Raw genomic sequence first — 9,125 nt, forward strand, 5'->3', positions numbered from 1 at the left:
ACTAGGCATTGCTCCTACCAGCCAGTTTCCTACTCCACACTGATGAGGGGCAATACCCCGAAACAGCTGTATGTGGATGGATACCATGTTTTGGCATAGGTGGTTTCCTTCATTGGAGACTGCCCTTCCCGTGGTTGTTCCTTCCCAGACAAAGACCTGGCTGGTCATTGCTTGTGTTGAGAAACACGTGATGGTGTCTCCGCAGCTTCTGTTTTGCATATTTCCCATAAGGGATGGGGGCAGTGCTCTAGAATCACTGCGTTGAGAAACACGTAATGGTGTCTCCGCAGTGTCGGATGTTGATCTTCATGAGTTCATTCATCCTCCTCTTCATAGTCTTTTTACTAGGCATTGCTCCTACCAGCCAGTTTCCTACTCCACACTGATGAGGGGCAATACCCCGAAACAGCTGTATGTGGATGGATACCATGTTTTGGCATAGGTGGTTTCCTTCATTGGAGACTGCCCTTCCCGTGGTTGTTCCTTCCCGGACAAAGACCGGCTGGTCATTGCTTGCGTTGAGAAACACGTGATGGTGTCTCCGCAGCTTCTGTTTTGCATATCCATCACTGGGACTGGCACTTCAAGGTGGTGAACTGATAGAAGATGATGGTTAAGACGTAGCTATGTCCTGTCCCGTTGGCCGGGATCCAGCTTCAGATGATCAATGGCTTCCATTTCTTATGGACGTCGACTCACAATGAGATGCAGTGGTGGTTTCTCATCAGCTTTAACAGTTTTCCTACCCACAGACGTGTGACATTCCAGCACACATTTTTAAATGTGCCTTCACTCTCATGCCAGTCCAATTAAATCGTGACAGATCACGATAGGCAGTGAACACCATGTTTACATCAACTCCCTGTGATCAAAATTGGATGGATATGAGTAACGGCGATGGGATCAACGGTAATGCGATACAGCAACACTTTCTCCACAAAGAAAGGTTTTTGCTGTGTCCACACACTAATTAATTGAGGGTCAGCATCGCCTCTGAGAATTGTGACGGAAGTTGTTCCCGTGAATAGTAATTCGTAGATTTCTGCAATCACTAGACTTTAGGTAAATAATTGTATGCATCTAATTTCCTATTGCAGAGAGTCTGGGCTGTCTTACTGAGACAGAAATATAAATGAAGATTTAAAAATACCACCAAAAGTGTATCATGGTGTACGCTTGAAATACATTTCCTTTTTTCTAGTTTTTAGATTGTTGTGTAATCCATGCAGAGAACACGGAGAATTTAAATGTTTAAACTATGCTCTATATACCTGCTATCCAGTGATAATGTACCCTATCTCAACTTTGTACAATCTGGTCTAATCCATACTGGGCCTGAGACCGTCTGAGTCTGCCTCCTGATCAATACACATATGTTTTTAATGTGTAAACTATGCAACATATATACGTGTTATCCGGTGAAACTGTACCCTTTATCAACTTTTTCGAATCTTGTAGAATCCATACTGGGCCTGAGAATGGCTGCAGAGCTGTTAAGCAAGCTACAGCACCTGTGGTTTGGACACGTAATGTTTTGCATTTTTTCTGGAATGGCGGTTAGGCCGAAATCAGGAATTGCTGTTGACCTGCACTTACTGGGAAATCATCGTTCACGGCAAATTATTGGAATCCCAGATCCCCATCACTAACGGTGTTCAGCGGGTTATCTGCACCTGTAAGCGACAAAAGATGTTCCTTTCAGTGTAGCGCACATGTAGCCCCGGACATGGAAGGCCATGATAGCCCTGTTATTGCTCGATCGCGCGTGCCAGAGCCTCACGTATCCTTCTAGTAAGCTTTACGTTAACGGAATAAAGCTGACAAATCGCTAGCACAACTACAAATGGACATACCACACCACACACACACAATCGACAAAGCTTTCAATGTGTGCATCTTTTTTTGAGGTGGCATGGTTGTGGTTTCCCGGGTGGAGTCCAATTAAGCCACGGGCTCCACTCCTGGTGGTGCCCTTTTGGACATTCCTTTAAGGTTCAGCTTTGCAATCATACTGCCCCTGGAAAGCAAACACTTTGGCTTCATGGATGCTGTTTGGAGGTTCATGGGACTAACGCCGCCCGATCGCCAGTTGCCATAATTTATTGGTGGGAAGTACAACGGTATATGATCGTGTTCGTTTTCAGATTTTCTTGACTTCATAAGGGCATGACAAGACTAGATCTGTGTCTCCTCCACCTCCTCCTTTTACTCCTCCACCTCTTTTGTAAATGTAGTTGCCCTTTTCCATATGTTATTTTTGCCTTCTGAGCATTTTGTCGGCTTCGGGACACCTTTTAAGGTGTTTTGTAATTGTTTTCTATGTGTTAGTATGTGTTTGTGTTTGCCTGCCATTGTTTTCAGTGTGGTTCGACGAACATTCGACGAACTTGCCTCCTGTGCGACAAACCAAAACACTAGCGGGGTGTTTCAACACTACTCATGATATATAGACATACATTGTTAATGTTTAAACTATGCTATATATACCTGCTATCTGATGATACTGTACACTTTGTCTACTTTTTATATTCTTGTCTAATCCATAATGAGCCTGGGAGTGTCTCTGTGTGACTGATGGAATATATATGGAGATTGACAATTATCCTTTGACTGAATAGAGCTGTACGCTTCTGATACAGTACCATATATGTGATGTTATTTTGTGTCTATTTTGTGCTAAATTTGGAAGTTTGGTGGAAGAGGCCGCGGACGTGGGCGTGGGGGGGCCAGCTGGTGCTGATGGTGGTGGTGGATCTGCTGGTAGTGGCAAAAGCACAATAGCAGCTAAGGCAGGAGGTTTTGAGCCTGCGTCATGGTCTGTCTACGGAACGCCTGGAAGGCTACCTTTTCTGGGAGTAGGTTAACCGTTTTTAAAGCCGGAGCATGAGGAACTGGTTTGGGCTTAGATTGCCGAAACAGACTCCAGCAAATATGCCCTCCTCTTCTGAAGTTTCAAAAAATGCAAGCACTGAGTCATCAAGTGCTGGCTCCTGGTCAGGAAGAACCCCTTTCCTTGTCTCCTGCACCCCCACCCAAAGTGAATGATGCAGCAGGCCACACTTCACATTAGTTCATGTAGCTCTTTCTATCATACCATGCATGGGTTATCAAGTCAAATTGTGAATTCCCCAGTCCAAGATGAATTTGACATGGAGTGTGGGTGGCCAGGCAGGGCTGTGGGGTTAATCGGTACCGGGACGGTGTCTCCCTGGGATGTGTCACAGTGGTGGTGACCCGTTCCGTGGCCCTGGGCGTCCATGCAAAGGGGTGAATTACATTTATAGGTGAATGATACGTGACACCACCTGTGGTATCTGAGTAGATTGACCAGTGTTGCAGTGGCGCTTCACTGGGACAGAAGTTGTGGTGCAGCTAAGATGTAGAAGCCCTGCACAGGTATGGCCATTGTCGCAGGGCACATGAAAGAGTTGGTAGATGGTGTGCAGTGCAGGATGTAGCAGAGTCGTGCGCCAGGTGCAGGAGAAAGAGGACAGACACAGTCGTGCAGTTCCTTCACCTGTACTTGGTAAGGGCCGTCCAGGACCCAGAGTATAGATGGAGAAGGAGTTGGTCAGCCTGGAAGCAAATTTGGAATTCTCTCTCTGCAGATAGGTAGTGTGGCCTCCATTCTAGCGCTTATCTGAGGTACTCGCAGTGCTGAGTTCAATGAAGTTCCCCCTGTTGACTCTCTCTTGGAACTTTCTCATATGGCAGGCAGCCGTAGCCTTTTCCTTCTGGCTCCCACACGTCGCTGCTGGGGCCTCCGAGCCTTAGTTGGGTACAGAGCATTTACAGCTGCTACTTCCTCCGGTTTCTGCTGCAGGAACGTCAGTGTCCTTACAAACTCGGAGACCGGAATCCGGACCATACGCTCAAGCTAGGAGTGAGCCTTAACTCTGCTCATCCTCCAGCTCCCCTTCTCATGTCCACACACTTCCCCTTCCCTTCACAGACTGCCCTAACTTACCTCCTCCCGACCACAGACAGCAGCTCCTCAGCAGTCAGGTTCAGAGGTCTCCCTGCTGGCCTGGAGTGGGAAATGTGTTGTGTGTTGGTTTAACTGCTAGAGAGATCCTTCGTTGCTCCCAAGCATGACATCACACTCACTAGGAGGAAGGTAATGCCACTGTGGTGACCGTACTCCTGGGGGCGCCACAAGTGCACTGAGGCGCAGCCACTGTTAGATGATTCTGCTGGTACATTGACCCACACCACTACATTCCCCCCACACTCTACACAGCCTGAATGTGACCCAGATGAAACTCAGGTTACCCTTTCCATATACTGTACCACCTTACACGGTGACTAAAAGGAAGGTGCAGCTGAAAGTGCAGGTTCGGCCCACCCACCGTCAGATACACCGCTGTACTATGAGGGGCCCTGTGCCAGTGCCGTCACCCACAAGTGGGCCCCCCCTGCTTGCTCTGGATCACAGCACTTGCAAAGTTGAAATACTTACCTCTCCCTGCTCCACCGCCATGACATCTTCCGCGTTTCCTGACAGTGATATTCTGATCAGAGAGCGCAATGACATCATGTCTGTACGCCCAGACTAGTACAGGGATTCCCTAGCGAGGAGACTTATTTGAGGAGACATATTTAACCCCTTCACTACCAAGGGTGGTTTGCACGTTAACTACCGGGCCAATTTTTACAATTCTGACCACTGTACCTTTATGAGGTCATAACTCTGGAACGCTTCTATGGATCCCGGTGATTCTGACATTGTTTTCTCGTGACATATTGTACTTCATGTTAGTGGTAAAATTGCATTCAAATAACTTGCGTTTATTTGTGAAAAAAATGGAAATTTGGCGAAAATTTTGAAAATTTCGCAATTTTCCAACTTTGAATTTTTATGCCCTTAAATCACAGCGATACGGCACACAAAAAACTTAATACATAACATTTCCCACATGTTTACTTTACATCAGCACAGTTTTGGAACCAAAATTTTTTTTTGTTAGGAAGTTATAAGGGTTAAAAATTGACCAGCGATTTCTCATTTTTGCAACACCATTTTATTTTTAGGGACCACTTCACATTTGAAGCCACTTTGAGGGGTCTATATGATAGAAAATACCCAAAAGTGACACCATTCTAAAAACTGCACCCCTTAAGGTGCTTAAAACCACATTCAAGAAGTTTATTAACCCTTTAGGTGCGTCACAGGAATTTTTGAATATTAAAAAAAAAATGAACATTTAACTTTTTTTCACAAAAAAAATACTTCAGGTTCAATTTTCTTTATTTTACCAAGGGTAACAGGAGAAATTGGACTGTAAGACTTATTGTGCAATTTGTCCTGAGTACGCTGATACCTGATATGTGGGGGGGAACCACTGTTTCGGCGCATGGCAGAGCTCAGAATGGAAGGAGCGCCGTTTGACTTTTTCAATGCAAAATTGGCTGGAATTCAGATCGGGCGCCATGTCACGTTTGGCGAGCCCCTGATGTACTTAAACAGTGGAAACCCCCCCAAGTGACCCCATTTTGGAAACTAGACCCCCCAAGGAACTTATCTAGATATGTGGTGAGAACTTTGAACCCACAAGGGCTTCACAGAAGTTTATAACGTACAGCGGTACAATTAAAAAATCATATTTTTTCCACAAAAATGATCTTTTCACCCCCAATTTTTATTTTTCCAAGGGTAACAGGACCCTAAAAGTTATTGTGCAATTTGTCCTGAGTACGCTGATACCCCATATGTGGGTGTAAATGACTATTTGGGCGCATAGCAGAGCTCGGAAGGGAAGCAGCGCCATTTGACGTTTTTGGCTAGAATTGAGATCGGACACCATGTCGCGATTGGAAAACCCCTGATGTACCAAAACAGTGGAAACCCCCCACAAATGACACCATTTTGGAATCTAGACCCCACAAGGAACTTATCTAGATGTGTGGTGAGAACTTTGAACCCCCAAGGGCTTCACAGAAGTTTATAACGTACAGCAGTACAATTAAAAAATCATATTTTTTCCACAAAAATGATCTTTTCACCCTCAATTCTTATTTTTCCAAAAGTAACAGGACCCTAAAAGATATTGTGCAATTTATCCTGAGTACGCTGATACCCCACATGTGGGGGTAAACCACTATTTGGGCGTATGGCAGAGCTCGGAAGGGAAGCAGCGCCATTTGACGCTTTTGGCTGGAATTGAGATCGGACACCATGTCGCGTTAGGAAAGCCCCTGATGTACCAAAACAGTAGAAACCCCCCACAAATGACACCATTTTGGAAACTAGACCCCCCAAGGAACTTATCTAGATGTGTGGTGAGCACTTTGAACCCCCCAGTGCTTCACTGAAGTTTATAACGTCCGGGCGTGAAAATAAAAAAATCGTATTTTTTCCACAAACATGATCTTTTAGTCCCCATTTTTTTATTTTCCCAAGGGTAACAGGAGAAATTGGACCCCAAAAGTTGTTGTCCAATTTGTCCTGAGTACGCTGATACCTCATATGTGGGAGAAAACTACTGTATGGGCACACGTCGGGGCTCGGAAGGGAAGTAGTGACGTTTTGGAATGCAGACTTTGATGGAATGGTCTGCGGGTGTCATGTTGCGTTTGGAGAGCCCCTGATGTACCTAAATAGTGGAAACCCCCCACAAGTGACCCCATTTTGGAAACTAGACCCCCTAATGAACTTATCTAGATGTGTGGTGAGCACTTTGAACCCCCCAGTGCTTCACAGAAGTTTATAACAACCGGGCGTGAAAATAAAAATATCGTATTTTTTCAACAAACATCATCTTTTAGTCCCCAATTTTTATTTTCCCAAGGGTAACAGGAGAAATTGGACCCCAAAAGTTGTTGTCCAATTTGTCCTGAGTACGCTGATACCTCATATGTGGGAGAAAACTACTGTATGGGCACACGTCGGGGCTCGGAAGGGAAGTAGTGACGTTTTGGAATGCAGACTTTGATGGAATGGTCTGCGGGTGTCATGTTGCGTTTGGAGAGCCCCTGATGTACCTAAACAGTGGAAACCCCCCACAAGTGACCCCATTTTGGAAACTAGACCCCCTAATGAACTTATCTAGATGTGTGGTGAGCACTTTGAACCCCCCAGTGCTTCACAGAAGTTTATAACGACCGGGCGTGAAAATAAAAATATCGTATTTTTTCAACAAACATCATCTTTTAGTCCCCATTTTTTTTATTTTCCCAAGGGGAACAGGAGAAATTGGACCCCAAAAGTTGTTGTCCAATTTGTCCTGAGTACGCTGATACCTCATATGTGGGAGAAAACTACTGTATGGGCACACGTCGGGGCTCGGAAGGGAAGTAGTGACGTTTTGGAATGCAGACTTTGATGGATTGGTATGCGGGTGTCATATGCGTTTGGAGAGCCCCTAATGTACCTAAACTATTGAAACTCCCCACAAGTGACCCCATTTTGGAAACTAGACCCCCCACCGAGCTTATCTAGATGTGTGGAGAGCACTTTGAACCCCCAAGTGCTTCACAGAAGTTTATAACGCCTGGGCGTGAAAATAAAAAAAACATTTTTTTCCGCAAAATTATATTTTTGCCCCCAATTTTTTATTTTCCTAAGGGTAACAGGAGAAATTGGACCCCAAAAGTTGTTTTTTAATTTGTCCTGAGTAGGCTGATACCCTACATGTGGGGGTAAAACACTGTTTGGGCACATGGCAGAGCTTGGAAGGGAAGGAGCACCATTTGACTTTTTCAACGCAGAATTGGCTGGAATTGAGATCAGACGCCATGTTGCCTTTGGAGAGCCCCTGATGTGCCCAAACAGTGGAAACCCCCAATTATAACTCCAACCCGAACCTCAACACACCCCTAACCCTAATCTGAGCCCTAGCCCTAACCCTAGCCCTAACCCTAACCCTAGCCCTAACCCTAGCCCTAACCCTAGCCCTAACCCTACCAGGAAAATGGAAATAAATACATTTTCTTTTAGTTTTATTATTTTTCCCTAACTAAGGGGGTGATAACGGGGGGTTTGATTTACTATTTATGGCGGTTTTTATGTTTGGCGGCTGTCGCACGCTAAAAGACGCTTTTTATTGTAAAAATAGTTTTTGCATCACCACATATTGTGAGCTATAATTTTTCCGTATTTTGACCCACCGAGTCATGTGAGGTCTTATTCTTTGCGGGACGAGTTGACGTTTTTATTGGTACCATTTTTGGGCACGTGACATTTTTTGATCGCTTTTTATTCCGATTTTTGGGACGCAGAATGAACAAAGACCAGCGTTTCATGAATTTCTTTTGGGGGGGTGCGTTTACACCGTTCCGCGTGCGGTAAAATTGATAAAGCGGTTTTATTCTTCGGGTCAGTACGGTTACAGCGATACCTCATTTAGGTCGTTTTTTTATGTTTTGTCGGTTTTTTGCAATGAAAACTATTTTATATAAAAAATAATTATTTTTGTATCGCTTTATTCTGCGAGCTATAACTTTTTTATTTTTTTGCGGATGATGCTGTATGGTGGATCGTTTTTTGCGGGACAAGATGACGTTTTCAGCGGTACCATGCATATTTATATGCGTCTTTTTGATCGCGCGTTATTGCACTTTTTGTTCGGTGGTATGATAATAAATCATTATTTTTTGCTTCGTTTTTTATTTTTATTTTTTAAGGGGTTCGCTAAAGGGGTTAACTAATGGGACAGTTTTATGGGGCAGGTCATTACGGACGCGGCGATACCAAATATGTGTACTTTTATTGTTTTTGTTTTTTTTTATTTTGAAAAAATGGATTTATTGGGGAATATTTTTTTTTTTTTGCTGATTTATTTAGCGATTTTTTTTTTAATTATTTGTAACACTTTTTTTTTTTTTTTTTACTTTATTACCTTGTCCCAGGTGGGACATCACTGTCCTGTGACAGATCGCTGATCTGTCACATCACAGATCACTGTGACAGATCAGCGATCTGTCACAGGCACTGCTGCAGACTTCCTCATGCCTGCGCTTTGCAGGCAGTGAGGAAGTCAGCTCCCTGCAGGCCCCCGTCGCCATCTTGGATCCGGGGGCCTGTAGGGAAAGAGCCCCCCGCAGCAGCGCTGCACATTGCGCTGCCGTGGGGGGCTCAGGGAAGCACGGAGGGAGCCCCCTCCCTGCCGATGCTTCCCTTTAACCCC

This window comes from Dendrobates tinctorius, unplaced genomic scaffold (genome assembly GCF_039654945.1).
Source record: "Dendrobates tinctorius isolate UK_male_01 unplaced genomic scaffold, ASM3965494v1 ptg000151l, whole genome shotgun sequence".
Lineage (NCBI taxonomy): Eukaryota > Metazoa > Chordata > Amphibia > Anura > Dendrobatidae > Dendrobates > Dendrobates tinctorius.